Below are 24,337 nucleotides of genomic sequence, written 5' to 3' on the forward strand. Positions count from 1 at the left end.
AGTCACAGTCCACAAGAGAAATACAATGTAGAGGACCAACCCAAGCCTGGGTGAACTCCAACAAGAACTAAGGACATCACAAACCTCACTACCTTCCTCTCCAAGTGCAAGGGGCATTTCTTTGCCTTTGCCTTTTCCAATATAAACATATAGTAGTATGTATACATATAAAAGCCAAAACACTTAACATTTATTATGGATAATTTTTCATGGAATGACTTATGCACACACATTTTTCTTAGGGGTTGCTTTTGAACTGTTTACTTTGATTATTGTTATTCATGGTCTGTGATTGGTCACTTAGTAGTATTTCTGCTCCCTGTTTTGATGACTGAAACTTTTTAAACAGAAAAACGAATGGTAAATGATGAGAAACAAAGAATAATGAGTAATACACCTACTATTAATGAGTGATCATTCATGATAGCATTTTGGACACTTTTTAAGATTTGCGAATTTTCACAAATAGCCATTAGCCAACCAAATACTCAGAAACAATAATTCAGCCCCAATGAACTGAACTCACCTCTTTTACCTGTGTAAATATTCACCTATTATTTTTTGAATTATTCAGCCAGTTCTATTCCTTAATGCATAGTGTTAGCACTTAGATACCCTAGTAACAGGCAATTTTAGAAATACCTGAGACAGGTAAACAGTGATTTGTCAATATTATGTGTCAGATCATAGGGATTCTACCACCTTCCTTGGGAAAAGGAAATCTTTAGTGACCTCACGGTTACAAAACTTTTCAGCTTGTATTTACCTTTTCCGTGTTTTATCCCATTACTCCTACTTACAGCTCACTAGACCCAAAACAATTCTTCTCCTCCTTGGTATTCATATTCTTAAAAGCTAATGAGAGAATACAAGAACTTTTTGTTCATATTTGATTTAATCAGACTATAATATTTAGGTCTTGGGACATTAGAGAAATTTGCACAGGTATAAATACCTCACTGGTGCAAATTTTCAAAAACTTTGCTAACGTAAATTTAATCTTTCCTTGTAAGTTAGATCAGCCCCTTCATGTTTTTGTTGCTGTTTTCTGATTGCCCCTCCAGATTGCCTAAATCTTTCTAGTATTTCTTGCCATTTGCTGCTTTAATTCAGTAAACTGTAAATATAGTAAATGTAGAAAGTGAGCGATATAGTCGCGTGTTACTGGCTGGCATTTAAAACAGTTTTTTATTTAAACAATTATAATGACCACATAAAATACATGGTAGGCTGCCATATGTCCTCCTGAAAACCAAAGGTCTGATGCGGTTGCAATAACTGGTGCTTTTCTCAGGTAGAATACTAGCTCTTGAGTCTGTGTTTACCTTGAAGGGGAAGAAATATCACCCAAGAAAAAACTTTGATGAGACTCAACTCCTCTTGCTGTCAAAGTCTTATTAGCATATGAAAGGGGGCTTCTGTGAACTCTGCAGTGGACAGTACATTTTCAAAGTCATAGACTCCAACACAAGAGAGAACCTTCATCAGAATTCAAAAGCCACTTTTGTCTCTGGAAATAACGGGTTAATTTCATAACTGCAATAACAAAGGTATTGACACTGGGTAAATTGGAGTTCTTGCTGTGAACCAAGGCATTGGTTCCAGAAGTGACATTACAGATTTACTTACGGAAGACAAAAAATAGTAGAGGCCATACTTTCATCTTTATGCACAACAATTTAATATCATCAGCCAGGTGCTTCTGCTTACTTGAAACCTATGTTTATTGTGAGCTACTAAAATATGTATAAGTGAAGCACAGTTCCTTCGTGCATTATCAGGGCCCTCAAGCTGCGATCATTTAAATGAGCAATATGAGATAATAAATGTCTTGTCAAAACAAATCATAAAATCCTTCCTCACAAGAGTGAGGAACTTAAAAAAAAAAAAAAAAAAAGACTTCAGACTCAACCTGGACTGTGTGAGTCTCATGCTGAATGTATGAAAGTTAGCAGGTCTGCAGCATTAAGGAAAAAACAACAACAAAAAACAAACCAAAAACAGACAGTGAACATGACACCTTATTAACTCTGTTATTACAGCTCAAAACAGAAGAGTTTCCAGTAGTAACCTCACTGTCTCATGTAACACTTAACTCAGGATCTCTTCCCTCTGTGATATTTTAATGCAACACTCAGTCTTTTGCAAAAAGAAAAGGAGTACTTGTGGCACCTTAGAGACTAACAAATTTATTAGAGCATAAGCTTTCGTGAGCTACAGCTCACTTCATCGGATGCATTTCCGATGAAGTCAGCTGTAGCTCACGAAAGCTTATGCTCTAATAAATTTGTTAGTCTCTAAGGTGCCACAAGTACTCCTTTTCTTTTTGCGAATACAGACTAACACGGCTGCTACTCTGAAACTCAGTCTTTTGTATTTCATGGTCCATCAATGATTCAGCTCTCAGTGTTCTTTCTCAGTGGTTGATCATTCAGCCATTTTGAACCAAACTGGGCTGCTTAACTTCGGCATAGAATATGTAAGACTGGATGCCTTTAGACTCTGTTGCCTGCCAGCCTGTTTGGCTTCATTGGTTGGTTTTCTTGGGATGGCCACATGTTTGCCTCTACTTGAAGTCATTTACATGAATCTGGCCACTCACATATAAGAAATGCTTTCTTCTTTTTTCCTGCATTTACTGTGTATGAAAATATGCACCATCTGGTGCCAATCATGCAGACACACAATTCAATTTCCATTTTATTTCAAACAGTAAAGTCCCCAGACCTTTACCTGATTATGGGCACAGACTAGAGTGATGTCGAACATGCAAGTCATATTTATGTGTTTCATGATTTCAGGATTGTCAACCCCAAGCCTTCCAAAATCATGAGTCAGGCCACCAAAAGTCATGGGATTGGCTTAAAAGTCATGGCATTTTACAAAATAATAAATACCAGTTTCGTTTCACTTTCCTTCTGGTCTTGCCCTTAGAGTTCCTGTTCTCATTCTGCAACCATGAAGGCTAGAAACTTATATTTTACTTTAAATGAAAGCTGAGCATCTAATGTAATCACCCGTGTCTCTCAGAGCTTGGGCTTTAAGAAAAATAAGGTGCCACAAGTACTCCTTTTCTTTTTGCGAATACAGACTAACACGGCTGCTACTCTGAAACTCAGTCTTTTGTATTTCATGGTCCATCAATGATTCAGCTCTCAGTGTTCTTTCTCAGTGGTTGATCATTCAGCCATTTTGAACCAAACTGGGCTGCTTAACTTCGGCATAGAATATGTAAGACTGGATGCCTTTAGACTCTGTTGCCTGCCAGCCTGTTTGGCTTCATTGGTTGGTTTTCTTGGGATGGCCACATGTTTGCCTCTACTTGAAGTCATTTACATGAATCTGGCCACTCACATATAAGAAATGCTTTCTTCTTTTTTCCTGCATTTACTGTGTATGAAAATATGCACCATCTGGTGCCAATCATGCAGACACACAATTCAATTTCCATTTTATTTCAAACAGTAAAGTCCCCAGACCTTTACCTGATTATGGGCACAGACTAGAGTGATGTCGAACATGCAAGTCATATTTATGTGTTTCATGATTTCAGGATTGTCAACCCCAAGCCTTCCAAAATCATGAGTCAGGCCACCAAAAGTCATGGGATTGGCTTAAAAGTCATGGCATTTTACAAAATAATAAATACCAGTTTCGTTTCACTTTCCTTCTGGTCTTGCCCTTAGAGTTCCTGTTCTCATTCTGCAACCATGAAGGCTAGAAACTTATATTTTACTTTAAATGAAAGCTGAGCATCTAATGTAATCACCCGTGTCTCTCAGAGCTTGGGCTTTAAGAAAAATATCAAATATTGTAAGCCTTGTGATAAAATTGTGAGAGTTAGCAAATCTGTCATTTAATCCAAAGAGCCACATAGATAGGCTCGTTTGTTTAAATTATACTCTTAGTGGGGGGGTTTTTCCACTTGAAAACCATTGTGCATTTTGCTTGAGAAAGGAAAAATAAACATAATATGGCTCTGTTATCTCTACACTGAGCCGTCATGGCTGGCTGCTCGCAAAGGTGGGCCGGTAGGTATGCACGTCAAGGTAGACAACCAGAAAAAGGCAATTCCAAAACTTTCTGAGGATGTTAAAGGAGGGGACAGACTCCCAGTATCTGTGACCCCTGGGTACTGGAGTTCAAAATTGTGATCAGAGCAGTCACTGTCACGAGGACAGGGGCATTGTGCGACTGTTGCTGGAGGACTGTCAGAGGTGACACAGGTAAGGCAGTGTCCACCCTGGCGTTTTGTCAGTGGAAGTATGTCAGCTTTGGACTTAAGTCTTTCGAGGAGATGATGTAATGAGGGGGGGCTACATCTGTGGGAGACTTATTTAGCTATAGACGCATGCAAAACTGTCAACGAAAAGTTGAGTTATGTCAAAAAATCTTGTGGTATAACTATAGAACAGACATTAGTCTCCTCTCCCAAAGAACAACTTGAATGAACCACACAGAGCACACACATTCTTGTTGCCTGCAGTTAAAATAACCCTATATTTAGCCCCAAGTTTCTGATTTCTGCATCTCTTTTTATCAGCTCAATGAAAACTAGCAATGCCTCCTGTCAGAATGAGCCTCTTGTCGCGTTCAAAATTTGTTTAACGTGGTTATATTGAAACAAGTGACTTAGATAGCATTGCAGGGTTCATTGTTTACTGGCTTACAAATAAAGAGGTGATTTTGGTAAATGACTGCCCAGCACACTCATCCTGGGATTTGAAAGTCAAACTGGATCCTTTCCGTACGTCAGCACTGTATGAAAAATTCTGCCTTCAGAACTTAGTTAACTATCGTATATATGTTGCACAAACAAGAACAGAATTCAACTCGCTCTCTCTTAAAGGGAAAAAATGTGGTTCCGTCTCTGTTTTATCCATGCATGCACACGTATAATATATTATATTCAGTGCAAACAGGAATAAATTATTATTTTTTTCTCAGAAGAGTCAGCAGATCTGACTCTGAATAAATACAGGGAGAAGATGTGATGACTGAAAAGGTGACTTGTTTACATAATCACTTTTCTAACCATAATCACACTTTAAGGATCCTTCTCCCCCACCCCATGTGTGTTACAGAACCTTAATATGAACAGTAATTAATAAAACTGCAGGCAAATGAAATACGGAACACTAGGAAGGAATCTATGAGCTATACAGTCTGAAGTAGCCTTGAAAATAACTTGACCTGAGGTATGCTGATAAGTGTTTTTCTTTTGCTAATTGGAACAAGGTCTGTATTATCAAACTTCTCTGTGCCACTCTAGCTTGTTTTGGTAAACACAGGAGACAGTGTGCTGGGTGTTGTTATTATGGCTAATGCTAGCAATTTCTCAGGGTAATAGCAATAAAGACACAAATTAACTGCTTGTTTGGCAAAAAGCATTGGGAAGTTTATTTTTCAAACTAGGCCTGGATTCTATATATTGTCTGCTTTTCAAATAGAATTTTTCTGAATGCCAGTAAGATGAAAGAATTCTCTAAACTGTTTAAATTGTTAGCGTCCACTTCAAATGCTCTGAAGTGTACCCAATGGACTCTGTTAAGACTGCTGATAAAAACTGAGCTACATGAAGCATGAGAGAGCTGAAGGAGCACCCATCCTGCCTTTACCTGCTTCCTGGGAAGGTTCCACTTTTTAATTCAGCCAGCTTCAAAGATCCTACACACCAGCCAGGCTAGGAGTGTAGTCTGTCTCAAAAGAGCCTAAATATTAAACTTGATTGGGTCCATCAAAGGAAACACTCTCAATTCTGAGCAGTAATCAGGAAGTCTGTTCAAACCGAAAGACATTGTCTAAACTTACAATTACCACAAGGTCTTACCCCTATGGGGAAAGATACTGTAACCAGCACAAGCTTTGAATAGAGGTTTCAACAAAGACTTTACTAAGTTTAACATCCAGAAGGCAGAGGTGGGGTTCTGAGTTTAACAGCAAAGTGGATATTAACTGAACCACATTTTGTTATCAATTAAATGAGTCTTTCTGTTCAGCCAGAAAGATCCAGGTAGAATGGGATTTAGGTGTTTTGTTACCTGGCAGTTCATATCTTTTCTTTACAGAAGGAAACGGAGACTATCATAATAAAGATTTAATGTACATACATATAAATGTATGCATAGGATTAAGCAAATAACTTTTATGTGATTATTTTAAGCATTGTCCTTCCTTTTTTTATTTTATTTATTTCCTGTCTTTTTATTCATCCATTTTAATAACCTTCCGCATGGAGACGCATCATAGCATTGTATGAATGAGTAGGAGGAAATGTGATGTAGGACTACAGCCTGCTATGGGTGGGTTGAGGTTGTCTAGTGACTAAAGTAGAGGTTGTAGAGTTTGGACACAGGGTTCTATTCCTGGCTCTTCCACTGACTCATTTAGAGACTTTAATCAAGTCACTTCACCTCTCTGTGCATCATTTATATCATCTGTGATATGAGGATAAAGATTAGGGCTAGGTGAAATCGGTGTAAATTGTTTTTTGGCAGAAATTTTCTCCTATTTGTTTTGCTAAGATTTCAGGTCCCTCAAATTATTTTGCATGTTGGCTTGTAAAATCCACTCCCAGCTTGAACTGTCGCGCTTTCAAAACTTCTGATGACTGGCTGTTCCATGGCTGTTATCTCTGGCAGCTTTGAGTTGTGGAGAGAAGACAAGAGAAACAGGCATCAGGGACACACACATTTGTAATATATTATATGAAGTACATAGACAAACTTATCAGGCCAAGCAGGGACAGTAGCAGCTGAGGAGTATATTTAGATTGTAAATTCTTTTGGGCAGGGACTCTTACTATATGTACAGTAGTTAAAACAATGGGGCCCTATACTCAGTTGTGGCCTCCAAGTGCTACCATAGTACAAATAACTTGGCATTGAGATCTGCACTGGATCCTGACTCACTCTGTTGACCAGTCAGGGTGAAAGGCTAAGCTAAACCATCAGGAGCCAAAAGGTGTGGCAGCAGGTGCCAAGTCTTTCCACTGAGTGGTATCAGGTGGTGACCCATATAAGAGCAATCTCCCAAGGCTTTGCGACTGCCTTCTCCTAAAACCGACTAGCCACTGTGGGACTTGGATCAGGTACCAGAGGACTGTGAGCTCATCACTAGTGAGGTGACTGAGTCTGAATCAATGTCCTACAATTAATTGCCTTGCCCATTCGCAGCTTCACCTCTCAAAGGAAGGGAGAACGTTATAAAAATATTAAAGCAATCTCTCTAGGCCTTAAACTCTTGGTATGAGCTAATAACATTGGGCAATGACAGGCCTGGATCTGAGCAGATTAAATAACACAATGAATGGGAAAAAACATATGAGCTTCTTCCAGTGTTACCACATGTTGGGCTGCATCTATGCAGAATTATGATTCCAAAACAACTAGTATAGACAAGACCTTTGAGGCCACTTCATAGCCTTGGTTTTATTTAAAATATTCTATATGTTTAAAAGGATGGAAGATAGGAAGTTTTCCTGTGACAAACATATTTCCTATTTTTCTTGTAAATAATAATGTCTCCATTAATTCTTGCCACTAGCTGGTGCTAGGATACAATTTACTAAGCATGCAATTATAATGAAACATCTGCATTATTGGCCTGCAGTAGGGAATTCTTCCCTCTTAATATTCTGCCTGTGTGTCACTGTTAGTCACTCTCCATAATCTGATTTATTGGTGTTTAAGGCATTTTTGTGGTTTCTACCCTGTTCCTGTCGTGAAGCACACCTGGTCTGATTGGTATTTCAGACAATTTATATGCACTGGTGTTTTAACAAAGCATTGCCTCCTTTCTCCTCCCTCACACATACATTCTGTTATTGCTTTCTACTGGGCTGCTTCCAAGATATTTCCTGGGAAAGCAAGGTATTATTTTGTTAATCGTTACATCATTAACTAGAAGAATCCCTCGTGAAAAGCAGTTTTTAAAAGACTAAACTGCAATGAGTGGATTAAATATTTCCCAGAGCCAACACATCTAGGTCCTAATGAACAGATGGTATTTTTAATCTCCCCATGCATCACGGTTAATAGCAATGAATGTTTTCATGATCTCATTAACATTTTAGGGCCTACAAACAGCCATGTCCTAGTGCCAAGGATAGTTTCAATTGGGTGAATCTAGCTCTGGACCAGCTAGAAAGTCTTGTGCTGTTGCCTGAACTAGTGAAATGCTTTTCACTAGTAAACAAGTGCTATGGAATGGCAAAAAGCTGTATGGTAGAAGGGTTTTTTTGTTTCTTAATGTTTCTCAACCAAAATAACACAAATATCCCATCAAGTTCTAAGGGTTTGTTGAGGCTAGCGGAGAAGACTGAGATTGTGTTTAAACTAAGTGAAGGTGACCTGCATCTACATACATTAGAAAAACAGTTGTATTCTCTCACCTCAAACTAATATTAACCTCTTTTGCTAATCTAGATAAATCTAAAGAAGAGCTAAAATCTAGCAACCTGTAGTGGTAGCGGCTGAGACTCAAACCTAGTTTTCTCCCACAGTAGCACAGAACATATAGGCCATCTCTGATTCGGCAAATGTTGCTAATCTCACCTCCATGACACTGTAATTAAAGCGGCACTGCGGTTTCCATGACCAGGCTATTCCTAGTGTTGAAGGGGTTATCAGCTGATAATGGTGGTGTTGTTTTTTCAGCAGCAATCTTCATGCCCAAAGGTAGAGGCCCCCTTGTAAAGATTTTGTATTCCGATAAGAGCATCTGCAGAATCCTGTGGAAATGTGCGTTACAACACACTGACTCTGACCCTGTCCTGAAGAACTTGCAAAAGCTTGTAGGCATTTTTAGTACACATTGTAAAATAGTTCTCATGTCCTCTGTCCTCTACTCTTGTGCATCTGCCCCCGGGTCAGTGGCAATCTCTGCACCGAGCGTGCATGTGTGCCACTGCCCTCTGCTGGATGAAATGTGTGGCCTAGGCGTGTGAGAGAAAGAGAGAGAGAGAGACTTCTTTTGTTTGATTGTCAGGGCTATGTATTTTGATGACAGCAGGTCTTGAGTTCTAGTCCTGTTGTGTACTGTGAAGTCTTGTTCAGGTAATGCATTGCTGCTGCTTTGCCAAGCTGAAGTAGTAGATTTCAGGGCCTTGTGAGACAGATTCTCATTCGGAGCAGGAATTGATGACACAGAGTCAGGTATTTTCTTAGTATACGTTGTTTATTTACAAAATGTGCACAAGTTGTCTTGCTTCAAAGAAGACTGGCAACAAACTCCACGCAAGTAACCTCAGGAAAGGCCACATTACCACTGCCCTGTCCCAAGAAGGAGCTGCCTTGAGCATCTGTTTGTCTCCGGGCTTCACAAAAAATACTCTGTGCCCCCTTTCCTCCCTCATTTCCTGTACCCTACACCTGGAACCCCCTAATCCAAAGTTCTACTTGGACCAGATGGTTTGGATACATTGGTTTTGTTATTAACCGCCCCCCCTTCCCTTTTGTGGTACTGCTTTGCAGACACACAAAAAAGCTTAGAAAGGTCCAACAGCTCAGGTGTAGGAGAGTGCCTTAATTCACACAATACCGTTAACACCTTGCTGAGGGCAGTGTCTGCTGGTGTCTTTAATACTTTCTATGAAGAGTTTCATCCTGGGTGCTTATGAGTTGCCCATTTGGCAACTCATTAGCACCTCTTGCCAGAGCATTGTATAGATTAGCCTAGGTGCCCACAGAATCCGTGCAGTGTGCATCCTGGCTAAGGAAAGACTGGAAATTAATCTTTGAGAAGATTCACATACTGCATCTTGTTGTGACTGTGATGATCAGGGTCCAGACATCCCAGGGGGAGGACAGGGGGCCTAAAGCCCAAAGAATAAGCAATTGAATCAACTGATTGTATGCAATATTACTGTGTTATAAAAGTGTGTCAAGCAAGGTCTTTTTTGAAAGCCAGTGACATGCTGGTGATTAATAGCCTGATTCTGGTGACAAAACAATGACTTTGGGAAAATATAAGTAGAAGCAAAATTCCATTTTGGCATCCCTCACTGATGGGACATAGGTACAGCAGCCTCTGAGCCTATGAAAGTTGGATCCCCTATTCTGGAGGGTTAGGGATGCTGGTAACCTGATGTAAGAAAGAAAACTTCTTTGGCAAAGATTGTAACTTGCTTATGTTAAGTTTTAATCACTAGAAAGCATGTTTTGTTTTGTTTTGTTTGTTTATAACCAAACCTCTCTCTCTCTCTCTCTCTCTCTTGCTTAGTATCACTTAAATCTCTGTTCTTTGTTAATAATTTTGAAACAAGAATAAATTTATCTGCGTGCTGTGTAGTAAAGTGAAGTGTGAGTTTTCAGCTAACCTGACAGACTGGTGTGTGCTTTGTCTATTTGAAGACAGTGAACTTAATAACTTCTGTGAGTGTCCAGTGAGATGGACTGCAGGGAGATATCTGACGTCTCAGGAGATGGGGTTCACTGACTGTTACCTACAAGGCAAAGTTTTGACTGGCAGAGTCCTAAAGAATTTTTTGGCAGGGCAGACAGGCTGGTGTGTCAGAAAGCAGACAGACAGTTTAGCATCAGCAAAGCTCTCACGCTTGCTAAGGCAGAGGGGTAACAGTGGGTCACAGTTCTGGGTGTCGGGACCAGAGGATCACAGTGACCCCTTTGAGAATCAGAATTAATGAGAATTCTGATACAGATGGGGGCAGCATATTCCTCCAAGAAGAAAGCTAGTGTTCATTTTTAGAGTAAATTTTTAAAATGCACGTGGAACCTCTTCACATTCCTGTCTCCTGATGTACTCAGTACAGAATGGCAGACAGGAAACAAGGAAGAGCTCGCAGTCCCATCTTTTTCTCCCAGGAGTGTACCTGGCAGGATTGCCAGTTCTTCCCGTTTCCTGCATGACATTATGTTTCGGGGCAGGAATGTGAAAAATATCCTCATGCATTCAAAAAGAAAAAGTGTTATTTGAGAACAGCACAAGTGCTGATAGCAGGAAACTGAGTTGTTTCCTAGTTTGAGTGAGGCATAAGTCGTGAAAGGTTTCCCGGGAATAATATGTATGCATCATTACATTAGAAAATGTCTAGGATAGGCACTGGATGATTCAGGGGACTGGCAACGGGGATTTGGGGTATGTCTGTGCTGCAGAGAAAAACCTGCAGAACTGAGTCTCAGAGCTCAGGTTAACTGGCTCGGGTGTGGGGCTAAAAATAGCAGTGTAGATATTCCCTCTCTGGCTGGAGCCAGGTTCTGAGACCCACTCCCTCTACTGGTTTTCAGTTAACCACTGGTACAATTTATCAAGGATGTGGTGGCTTATCCATACCTTGAAATCTTTACATCAAGATGGGAAGATTTTTTTAAAAGATATGTTCTAATTCAAGCAGAAATTATGGTCTTGATGCGGGAATCCCTGTGTAAAAATCCCTGGAATGAGTTATGCTTGAGGTTAAACTTGACTAGATGGTCATAATGGTTCCTTGGGCCTAAATATCTATGAATTTGTGTGTATGTGTACATGTACAAATGCCCAGATTTAACCTTCAAGGTCTCAGTGTAGAGATGAAGGTGATATGACAGTCAATATCTTAAGAATCTTTTTTCAACTGATAGTCCTTTAACTAAAACTTCATAAGTGTCTTTTAATGTGTGAATCTGAGCAAGAGTTTCCAAGAGTTTTACCTGTCACAGTGTATCCTCCTTCCTCTTTTGAAGATGGTACCCCTTCTAAAAGGTTTTAAGGGGAAAAAAGCAGTTCTCTCCACGTGACTGAATTGCTGAGTGCAAATTAAGGCTCAATGTTTGATCATCTAAAGGCGCCTGATTCAATATAAAAATAAGCATGTCCGTGGTCTGCACTGTGGAAGGCTGTGGAAGGCTGTAAAAGCCACTAAGGATGAAATATTTGTGGCTTCCATGTCCTTGCATGGCCTTATGCAGTATGCAAGCCTAGAGGTATTTGTTGCTGACTCTTAATTAATTAGCCTCTTACTCCACCTTTTCATGTTCTCTGTATGTGTGTGTGTATATTTACTGTATGTTCCATTCTATGCAGCCGATGAAGTGCTCAAATAAATTTGTCAGTCTCTAAGGTGCCACAAGTACTCCTGTTCTTTTTGCAGATACAGACTAACGTGGCTGCTACTCTGAAACCGGTCCTAATGCAGGTCATTCCTGACATGCAAAACCTTCTGTGATTGCAGAACACTAGTCAGTGAGCACAAACCTTATGCTTGCATAAGGCGGTAGGTCTGTGATGTGGACACACAAAAACGCAGCTTCCCTGGTGACTGAAATGAGCTTTGAATATGGGTGAAAAGTCAGAATGCAAAGTTATGCCACACCTTTGCCATGTAACCGCATGCATTGAGTTACATTGCAGGAACTATGTCTGGGTTTTTAAAGTTCTCTTTTGGGGTATTAAAAATCCCAATCCTGATCTATTCTTATCAAGCCATACACGTTTCTAAGATTTTTGCACTTTCCCCCTAATGTTAACTTCAGCTGAGATACCATTTTGCTTTAATGCCTGAAACTGCCCAATCAGGTCAGATTGGTGGCGTACCTGAATTTTATACTGCTATCAGATGCAGCTGTACTTCGATTTAATAAACAGTGGGACTTTTTTAAATTGTATCCTTCTTGGCATATAGGCACATGACAGTTCATTGTTCCCATGAGCTGATGATACTGTATATTTTGAACAGTAGCCATGCGTTTGGAGGAATGATCAAGCAGTGGCTTTTCTCATCTCCTAATGCTCGTTCTGGGCAAATAAACTTGACATACTAGAAAAACTGTTCGAGTTAAAGAAAATTAGCATCCATTACAAGTTGCTTCAAATCTGCTGGCTGGAACATGCTATTTTGGGGCAGTATTGACACCATCAAATATTTATTCTGCTCCATAATGGTGTGCCTACAACTGAAGGGATGTTTAGGCTTTATCCTAAAATTACCTCTTTGGAATGGGGACTGAATCGCAAGCCAGATTTCTCAGGCATCGTCCCGGGCCGCTACTTCCACTCAAACAAAATTATTCTGTGTTTGTTTATTGCAGTAGAAGTGTCCATTAGTTGTGTGTGTTTTTACAGAACTGAAAATTTTTAGTGTGTATATATAGCTTGGTATGTTTGAAGTAACAATATTTAAAAGTCTAGAGGTGAGTTAGAAAAATAACTACTTTAATTAGGATATAAACTCAACTAGATGATGCAAGTGGGGCAGGAAAGTTCTGATTCCGTCCAGCCTTCCTCTAACACAACTCCATGACCCCAGTAGCCTACTGATCGAGAGAACATTTAGCCATTGAAACACAAGAGAGTTATATCCATGGTTCTCAAACTGTTTCGTTGTGGACCCACCTCCCTTTCCAAAAGAGATGGCTGAATAACAGTTGTTGACTAATGTATTCAGCTAATTTCAAGAATAAATTGTTCTCCCCAAAACACACACATACACATTTATATTCTGAGCTGTACTGCTGGGTGAATAATTTGCAAATATGTTCATCAAAAATTAATTTGATTAATTTCACTACCAAAAGGTTGACTGGGCCAGCTGTGTGTTATATATTTTTACTGTCAATTAATGTCTGTGCTGCACCTGCTTCTGACAGTGAATTTAAAAAACAAACACCCCACAGTCGAAAAAACACAGGAACAGACCAGGGACAAAAAACCTCAGTGAATGAATTCAACATCTAGGTCAGATATTCAGATTACAAATATTTGCGAGTGTGTGTGAAACTTGAAAGAGAAACAAAACAAGCTTGCCAGCTACACCCCAAGCAAGCACTGAAAAGATTACTGGGCAGAACTGCCATTCATCAGTCTCTTACTCTAATCTTTTGGCATCACAATAACTGACAGCATACCTAGGAGACAAATAGTAATAATCTAGTTCCTTCTCCCTGGATGCCACTTCTGGATTCTTTTTAGCTAAAGCATTGCAAGCTGGCCATTTGGAAGCCACTGCAGAACTAATATAAGCAGCAGCACCTCTGGGGATGGAATGTGAATATTATGACGATAACTATGCAAAAGCCAGAGGTGGTGACATTCCCCTCTTCAGAATTACTCTGGTAGAGATTTATTAGCCCATTGGAGACTGCAAAAATAATAATAGGCTCAGGACAAAGAGCAGGAAAGGAAGAAGAGCTGACATTCCACTAACCCATCTCGCTTTCCGGATGGATACTGAGCAAACCTTCAGCATATTAGAAGGGACTCCTTTTCTCCCTAATCCAGCAAAGCATTTAAGAATGTGCTAAAATGAAGCATATAAAGCATTTAAGCATGGACTACTTCCTGAAGCAAAGCATGTGAGTGGTTCGGTTGAAATAACGGGACTACTCACAAGTTAAGCACCTATGAAGGTGCATTGCTGGATTGGGGCATCTATTCACTTGGTGTCCTCAAATAAATCTCAGACTTTTTCCTGAGAGTATTGAAAAGAAAGGCTGAAAAGGAACAAGAGCATGTGGGGTTTTTTCCTTATACGTATTATAGATCCATCATATTATACCAGTTCCTTCTTATTCTGCATCTACCAATATTGGTTGATGGATGCATCTCAGCAACAGGAAAGTAGTCTAGTTATAACCAGAATTTGACTAATATAGGAGTACAAAAAAGGCACAGTGAAAACTTTGTATCTTGCATATAAAATGCTGTTACTCTTACCTATCAGCTCATTTTGGAGGAGGCTTTAAGAAAGCACCCCTGTAGCTTTTGTTTAGTCTTGGGGGGGAAAGTTTCTATTTTAGCTTTTAGGGATGCAGTTTATAAATGTGTGCAGTGTACACACACCAAGAGCCGTCGATGGAAATCCAGCAGAGACACAAAATCTACCCTAAAGATCATTTGGCCTACAAGTGAATGAATACATGTTTGAAACTTGGCTCTTTGATAGAAACATGTAGTTTGGCTATGGGCTGAAAAGAGGTTTCTTGTTGATCTATATATGCTATAAAACGATTAGGAGTTATGGGACATTAAATAGATCTCGTGGGGGGAGGGGGGTTACGGGTGTGTCTTTCTTAAATAACCCACTATCTTGATAACATTGTTAAACCCCTGCCCACTATTAAACTGATCTGAACGGTCTAATCTTGCTTAGAGAAGGAAACGGAAGGAAAAGCATAACGGTTAGACAAGTCAAAATGTTGCTCTCTAAAACCGATTGATGATTAATGTTTAAACAAAATGGGCCTGATTCACTCTGCTGTTGCAGCCCAGGGTTTGTGCTCCAGCAGTAGTAAATTCCAAGCTGCTCCGTGTCCGTGACACTAGGGAATCTGCAGCCAGGGGTCCAGCCTCAAAAGGGAGGGAGTCAGGCTAACAGGGAGCCAGTTCAGGTCACTTGGAAAATGAACAGATTTAGCTACTCTTCCCCAGGAGTGACACAGTTCCCCCAGGCAGGGAAGGGAAATTGCACCTTTTTTGTGCCCATTGGGGCAAATTTGACCCAGTGTTTTTTCTGTAAATAGTAAAAGTCTGAATTTAAAATAGGATGGAAACTGACTTACAGTCTGTGGGATGGACCAAACTTGCATTCTTTCTGTATCTAAAATTCCCCTTGTCATCCATGACAGCTTTTGCTGCCCAAGGGATGCCTGATGGGTCCAGCTGATCCTAGGGCACCAGTGTTACATGTAATGTATATGCTCAGCAAGGGAGCTCTGAATGGGTGGAAATTAGTACGTCTTTTTAATATTGTTGGTCCTGTATTATAGGCTATCTATAAGCTATGCTGGCAGGTTGCTTTGCAACTAAGGCAATGAGAAAGAATACTCCAATCAAGAAGAAAAGCAATATGCAAAGTATCCATTTCTGTAGCACATCTCCAAAAACTATTGAATTGTAACTTATACCTTTAAAACCAAGTGCTGCAGGTACTACAGGGGAGACCTAGTGTCTGTGTGTGTGTGTGAGACTCTTGTCCGATTACCTTTTGCCCGCCTGAATTCCTCCTGTGGTTCCAAATGGAGGAGTTAGTCCTCACTTCCTGTTTGCAAACAGTGGCATAGTTGTTGCTGGCTCTAACTGTTCACTATATTCTTCTGTGCGGTGACTGTTTTGCATTTTGGGTGCTAAAATCATGCTCTGGATGTGACTTTCCAAGGTGCTGAGCACCCCACAGCTCCAGCTGATGTCCATAGGAGCTGCAGGAGCTCAGCACCTTTGCTGTCTAACTGCTGATGCAAGCACTCGGCTGTGGAAATGAGAGCTCCAACTTAGATGCCTGTGTCTGAGAATTGAGCATGTAGTCCACAAAGAGCTTTGGAATCTTTGAGGATGAAAAATGTTGCATAAATGCAAAATACTATATTATTATTATTTATTAAAAGGGCATAGAGCATGGCCCATTGCCACTCTTTTAGAGCGGTTTGGAAGTGTTCAATTTTTATGATTCTCCCCCACCTCCCTCCCCTTTTTTTGAACATCTCCAGTTCGTACATTGCAGGAGGGTAAATTGTTCTTGCTCATTTATTGTTTTTTGAAATCTCCTGTTTCTATTGACACTCTCTGTAATTAATCAATCATTCTTGCCAACTGCTTTCTGGAAACAGAATACATACCCCTGAAAATGTATGGAATCTGCAGGGCTCCTTGCCTGTTAAGACACTTGCCAATTGAGCATTTACAGGAGTCTGAAAATCTACCCTCTCCAGCCTAGAGAAGTCTAACAAGCTACTAGACTGAATGGGGACCTTTGTGTCCTAATCCAACTGTTCGTTGCTGAGCAGGGGGCTGCGGATTTGGTCTGACGCCTAAATCCACAAGGCCCAGACAAAGAGACATATGGATAGTGTGATGCCAGGTTTATTTATACATAAATGGCTCCATGCTACAGCTGCAAGAAATGTACAAAGCAGTCATTCAAATTTCTTATTACGGCACATAGGGTCAAGTTACACACCCAATACCACTTTCTAGATCCTGTTAGGTTTCAGAGTAGCAGCCGTGTTAGTCTGTATTCGCAAAAAGAAAAGGAGTACTTGTGGCACCTTAGAGACTAACAAATTTATTAGAGCATAAGCTTTCGTGAGCTACAGCTCACTTCATCGGATGCATTTGGTGGAAAAAACAGAGGAGAGATTTATATACACACACACAGAGAACATGAAACAATGGGTTTATCATACACACTGTAAGGAGAGTGATCACTTAAGATAAGCCATCACCCACAGCAGGGGGGGGGAAGGAGGAAAACCTTCCATGGTGACAAGCAGGTAGGCTAATTCCAGCAGTTAACAAGAATATCAGAGGAACAGTGGGGGGTGGGGTGGGGGGGAGAAATACCATGGGGAAAATGCATCCGATGAAGTGAGCTGTAGCTCACGAAAGCTTATGCTCTAATAAATTTGTTAGTCTCTAAGGTGCCACAAGTACTCCTTTTCTTCATGGGGAAATAGTTTTACTTTGTGTAATGACTCATCCATTCCCAGTCTCTATTCAAGCCTAAGTTAATTGTATCCAGTTTGCAAATTAATTCCAATTCAGCAGTCTCTCGTTGGAGTCTGTTTTTGAAACTTTTTTGTTGAAGTATAGCCACTCTTAGGTCTGTGATCGAGTGACCAGAGAGATTGAAGTGTTCTCCAACTGGTTTTTGAATGTTATAATTCTTGACGTCTGATTTGTGTCCATTCATTCTTTTACGTAGAGACTGTCCAGTTTGGCCAATGTACATGGCAGAGGGGCATTGCTGGCACATGATGGCATATATCACATTGGTAGATGCGCAGGTGAACGAGCCTCTGATAGTGTGGCTGATGTGATTAGGCCCTATGATGGTATCCCCTGAATAGATATGTGGACAGAGTTGGCAACGGGCTTTGTTGCAAGGATAGGTTCCTGGGTTAGTGGTTCTGTTGTGTGGTGTGTGGTTGCTGGTGAGTATTTGCTTCAGATTGGGGGGCTGTCTGTAAGCAAGGACTGGTCTGTCTCCCAAGATCTGAGAGAGCGATGGCTCGTCCTTCAGGATAGGTTGTAGATCCTTGATGATGCGTTGGAGAGGTTTTAGTTGGGGGCTGAAGGTGATGGCTAGTGGCGTTCTGTTGTTTTCTTTGTTGGGCCTGTCCTGTAGTAGGTGACTTCTGGGTACTCTTCTGGCTCTGTCAATCTGTTTCTTCACTTCAGCAGGTGGGTATTGTAGTTGTAGGAATGCATGATAGAGATCTTGTAGGTGTTTGTCTCTGTCTGAGGGGTTGGAGCAAATGCGGTTATATCGTAGCGCTTGGCTGTAGACAATGGATCGAGTGGTATGATCTGGATGAAAGCTAGAGGCATGTAGGTAGGAATAGCGGTCAGTAGGTTTCCGATATAGGATGGTGTTTATGTGACCATCGCTTATTAGCACCGTAGTGTCCAGGAAGTGGATCTCTTGTGTGGACTGGTCCAGGCTGAGGTTGATGGTGGGATGGAAATTGTTGAAATCATGGTGGAATTCCTCAAGAGCTTCTTTTCCATGGGTCCAGATGATGAAGATGTCATCAATGTAGCGCAAACAACAGAACGCCACTAGCCATCACCTTCAGCCCCCAACTAAAACCTCTCCAACGCATCATCAAGGATCTACAACCTATCCTGAAGGACGAGCCATCGCTCTCTCAGATCTTGGGAGATAGACCAGTCCTTGCTTACAGACAGCCCCCCAATCTGAAGCAAATACTCACCAGCAACCACACACCACACAACAGAACCACTAACCCAGGAACCTATCCTTGCAACAAAGCCCGTTGCCAACTCTGTCCACATATCTATTCAGGGGATACCATCATAGGGCCTAATCACATCAGCCACACTATCAGAGGCTCGTTCACCTGCGCATCTACCAATGTGATATATGCCATCATGTGCCAGCAATGCCCCTCTGCCATGTACATTGGCCAAACTGGACAGTCTCTACGTAAAAGAATGAATGGACACAAATCAGACGTCAAGAATTATAACATTCAAAAACCAGTTGGAGAACACTTCAATCTCTCTGGTCACTCGATCACAGACCTAAGAGTGGCTATACTTCAACAAAAAAGCTTCAGAAACAGACTCCAATGAGAGACTGCTGAATTGGAATTAATTTGCAAACTGGATACAATTAACTTAGGCTTGAATAGAGACTGGGAATGGATGAGTCATTACACAAAGTAAAACTATTTCCCCATGGTATTTCTCCCCCCCCACCCCACCCCCACTGTTCCTCTGATATTCTTGTTAACTGCTGGAATTAGCCTACCTGCTTGTCACCATGGAAGGTTTTCCTCCTTTCCCCCCCCTGCTGTGGGTGATGGCTTATCTTAAGTGATCACTCTCCTTACAGTGTGTATGATAAACCCATTGTTTCATGTTCTCTGTGTGTGTGTATATAAATCTCTCCTCTGTTTTTTCCACCAAATGCATCCGATGAAGTGAGCTGTAGCTCACGAAAGCTTATGCTCTAATAAATTTGTTAGTCTCTAAGGTGCCACAAGTACTCCTTTTAGATCCTGTTAATAACTATGGTTGACCACTAACAACACTAGATGCTACAGACTTCAGTGTGATTAAGAAGCTATCAATGATGAAGTGCTGATGTTGATGGAGATTCTAACATCTAATCTCATTAACTGGAAGAGACTATGAATAGTTATGCCACTCTATTCAGGAATGATACTGAGGGCCAGCTGTGATAGTTACCGAATTAGTCATAGTGGTTTGCTGTTATTTTCAGTACAACCTTTCGGACGGTCTAAGAGGAGTTAGTTTAGATGTTGAGGGGGTTTCCACTGTATTAAATTAATCTGGGTTTCCACAGAGCGGACATTTCTCACTTCAGGATTTTTGGCATATTAGTCAAGTTACCCTGTTTCCTGAGCCATTAGTTGCAGTCTATATGCACCATGTGAAAGGGCACAAAAGTGCCATGTTATACATAAAAATGTGTAATGGAAAGTTGTTACTGGACTGAATCTTACGGACTCCTGGAGGTCTAGTTGTAGCTCTGTCACTGACTTACTGTGTGACCCTGGGCAGTCATTTAACCTCCCTGCCTCACTTTCTCCATCTGTGAAATGGGGGTAATACTTATCTCACAGGGCTGATGTATAATTAAGATTTTTGAAAACCTAATATTGATGTGTAAAATACTACCTAGCCATTTCAACATACATCTGAGATAATATGCAGTGGTAATCAGTTTCAAATGGTAAATATTCACATTTTAATGGTAAACACTGAATTCTTGTTTTGATTTTAATCATTAGTGTAAGATTTGCACACTTCCAAAAATTAGAGTGAGAGTGCCTTATGAGGTTTTTATGATGGCTACAGTAAAGTTTTTTTTGTGGGTGGGTTTTTTTTTTTTTTTTGGAGTTAACTTGTTCTGACAACTCAGCATATTCCCCAGCAACTTGTTTTAAGTTATTACAGTGAAAATATGGCGGATGGCAGAAATGTGTAAGACTTATTGTACTGATGCTTCTGCAGAGTATACGCAGTAACAATTGCCTTTATTGTCCATTGCACTGTCTTCCTCCCAGACACCCAAAAACCGAGATGACAACATTTTATGAAGGTCCAGTGACATCCGGTTTTCTCACAGGAAACCTGGTCTCTGCCTGTCCATTGTTTGTGAGAGTCACACTCATGACCCAGAGCCAAGCTGCAAAGGGAGCATTACCGCTGTGAAGTTGATGAGGAATTGGAGGTGTTTGCCTGACAATAGCAAGTGTTGAAATGGTAAATGTTGTTCTTTGTGAATGAAATCCTGATGTGGTTAACAAGTCATGGTGTGGGAGCAGTCATTCCCTGGTGCACTCTTGGTTACAGGAATCCAGCTGACCTGGGGTCCGATCCTGTAAACAGTTTTGCACATGTTTAACTAATCCAGTTTAGGGATTAGGGACTAGGTCAGGATTTCACAGACCAGCTCAAGACAATGTGCTGCTTCCCTGAACAAGAAGCAATGTGCGTCCACATCTGCTGGATACTGTTTGCTGCTGGTGGCCGAATGATCCCAGTCCAACACCCACTGGGTTAAACCTTGTTATGAGTTGAGTTAAAACCTCATTGAAACTGATGTTTGACTGCACCCTTCACTTAAGATTTCAATGTATATGGCCAGATTCAAGGGCTCACCGCACTGTAATGTGACCATATAAAGGGGCCATAACAGCCTTCAGGGGAACTTCTCTAGTGCACGAACAGCATAGGCCCAGTTAACACCTGCTGCTAATTTATGTTGTAACTTATGTTGGGGGAATGACCTCTGGAGCAGCTCAGAATCCAGGAAGCTAAAAGCATAAAGCAGAACTCAACCCTCAACAAAAGACAGAAGCCTCTCTCCAACACAGATCTAATCCACAGACCCATGCAGCCTGGAATCTTAAAATTTCTCTCGTTCTAAAGGCCATTATTTCGGGCACACTGAAAACCAATGAGTTCTTGTGGGAAAAAAAAACATCCCCTTCCTGCAGGACTGGTGGGATTTTAAGTCTTCAGCACTGTACTTACTGGAATGAGATTCTGAACTAGGAACAGGCTGCGTTTGATTGCTAGAGCCTTTGCATCCATATATGTTTGAATATTTACCTGTGATTCTCAATATATTTCTATTACACCTATGGGAGCAATGGGGTTTCCCTCCAGAAATCTTTAACTAGGGATGGAACGGACTCACATTCCTGGCAACACCTCTTGGGAACTGACCCTTCAGCACTCTGTACGGTGTGCTCTTATTCTGGTGCTCCTCCCTTGTTCTTCATAGCTAAAAAATGAAACCTAAATCAAAAATTGTATGTTCAGAAGATCAAATCCATTCTGCAAAGCTGCCCATCACTTCATTGCCTATCTGGCTCACTCAGATGTCTCTGCAACTGACAGTTCTAAACAATGCAGGGATGACGTCCTCAAATTGGGAAAATAAAGGATTATTTGTGTCACAAGTGGAGTGCACTTCTGTCAATAACTGAATAAACAACCAGAACAAATGCTGTATGTTATGTTATGTTAATTGTATTATGATCAGTTCACAACCACCACTTGGTCTAAACACAAATTGGTGCCATGAACCAGGAACTGACTAGCAACTGCATATGAAATGATTTAAAAGTAGACTCGTTACGTTACTAAGTGTGCCCTGGCAAGAGGATGAATTAGAGAGCCTAATAAGTATGATCTATATCTAATTTACTATTCTATCAATACCATGCACATGTAGCACATATATGAGATTGGGATAGATATACATTTTCAAAATAAGACCTGTTTGTTTGTGGGGCTTAGAATTTAACACAAGAAACAAAGAATAGGTGAGACAGAGAAATGGAAATACGTTGTACGTGAAGCACAGTCCTATATGGAAGGAATTTATGTGATTCATTTGGAGCGATTCTCATGCTATAGGCAGTACAGTGAGGTCGCTGGATGGCAGTAAAAAAGTTGGAAATCACTTTGTTCCAACTTTACTCTTTTTTTTTTTTTCCTTTTCAGTTGTGCTAAATGCATTCCCTGCATGGACTACAGATGCAGAAAAAGATGAATCCACAAAATTAGCGTTTCTCTCTCTTTGCGTGTGCGTGTGTGGTGGTCTTTTGTTGTTGTTTTTGTTTTTTATGTAGCTGGTTATAATCCCAAAGCATTTAGGACTTGATCATGTAAGGTGCTGAGACCAATTCCTGGCAGATAACAAGCCCCTGCATTTCAGTCTGGGTCAGATCCTAACACAACAAAACCTTTAGAGTGACAACATGTTTTCCTTTCACAATAACTTACTTTCTCTAAACTGAGGTTCACTGTAGTAGGAGGGGTTGGGTTTTGTTTTGCACACTGCGGTGTATTGAAACAATGAAAGAAGCCATCTAGTTGGCTACTGTGAGCAAGATTATTGTCTCCTTTAATTGACGTATGGTGCTTAGATACCAAGGTGCTCATCCCTTAGAAAAACCTCAGACTATTGTATTACAGTAATTATTGTTGCAATGCCTTTACCCCACCCAGGGAATCTCCCACAGGGGGGGAATCTTCAGCTAAGTGGATAGGTCAAGTTCATGGCCCCTTTGCACCCCTGAAGCAGCACAAAGGGGCCTTAGTAAAAGGCAATGTCTGGCCCAGAATCTGTGAACTGAAGCCAGTGGTAGCTGTACTCACTTGCACGAGGAACAGATTTGCCCCCATCCTCTTTATTAAACACATGAAGATCAGAGCATGTACATTCTTAGCACAGGGTTAGTTTGAGAGGCAGCCACTTTAGATGATGTCACTGAAAAAAAACAACACGGTGGTATTCTCCATGACTCAGACCCTGCCCATATCCAGTGAAAAGGTGTTGCTCTTATTCAAGCACCGATCATGAATTGTTCCCTCCATTCACTGATTTTACCGAGGAAGTTAAAAAGGGGGTTTAAATAGGAAACTTTCAGTAAAGGAAAAATATGACTGCAGGTGTTCATGCAAAAGAAGCTGTGTTTTGATGCTTATATGAAGTGGAGAACTGATGCAGGAGAAGGAACTTTCTTTTTGTGGAGGCAGAAAAAACTGATGAAGAGGAATGGAAATAGATCCTTTCCTGAGCTCCTCTTGCCAAGTGCTGAGCATCCTTCACTCCAGCTGGCACCAGATGGATTTTAGGGTGCTCAGAACTTTACCAGATCAGGCACAGAGCGTGAAATTTACCTTCCTCTCAGAGAGTCATTGCAGAGCTTATCCACCAAATCAGCCCTGAAGTGGTGTGTAGATGCTGCTCAGTACTTGTGTGGATTTCATCCTTTTCACCCTCATCTCAGTGTGTCTTCAGGGATGAGGTGTGGGGCATGCGATGGAAGACGAGATATGGAGTCTGGCAGCAGGAGTGTATTTAATCTGATCATATCTGGCACTAACTGTGTATTCTGTAATATACTTTTTATGTACAAGTTCCTCTCTATAGATTAGTTTCTTTATATAGGATCTGATCCAGCTCCCCTTAAGTCAATGAGAGTCTGTCTATTGACTTGAATAGGTTTTGGATCAAACCCCTAAAGTGCAGTTAAAACCCGAAAAGTGACTTTGTATAGGGGTCATCCTTTCTCTAAAACGTCACTTCTAGAGCAAATCATAAATGGAAGGATGATTGTTCTCATAGCTGGTGTCAAAGGCATCCTGTAAATGATTATTAAGTAGAGCTATGTGAATAATGGATTTTTCAGTTCACTCAAAAAACGGAAAATAAATAGTTCCAGGTCAAACCAAAAATGTAATTTTTTTGAAAATTCAGCACTTTGAAAAGTAAAACAAAAAATTATGTCAGGTTGCATGAAAAGTTTAGTTTTGACAAAATCATTTTGAATTTGGTCATTGTTAAAAGTTTGATTTTAAAAAAAAATTAAAGGAGCTTTTGAAAGGAAAAGTTGTT

General features: G+C 40.7%; 1 long non-coding RNA gene across 1 annotated transcript in view; it reads left to right on the plus strand.

Annotated features, from left to right (window-relative positions):
• The window catches only part of LOC119845122, a 27,019-nt gene extending 2,692 nt beyond the window's left edge, over window positions 1–24,327 (plus strand). The window contains exons 2-3 of the long non-coding RNA XR_005289517.2: window positions 20,487–20,685; window positions 22,438–24,327. This is a non-coding gene — a long non-coding RNA (uncharacterized LOC119845122). The remainder of the gene's footprint in view (window positions 1–20,486; window positions 20,686–22,437) is intronic.
• Window positions 24,328–24,337: the final 10 nt, after the last annotated feature.

Source organism: Dermochelys coriacea, chromosome 18, assembly GCF_009764565.3.
Source record: "Dermochelys coriacea isolate rDerCor1 chromosome 18, rDerCor1.pri.v4, whole genome shotgun sequence".
Classification (NCBI taxonomy): Eukaryota; Metazoa; Chordata; order Testudines; family Dermochelyidae; genus Dermochelys; species Dermochelys coriacea.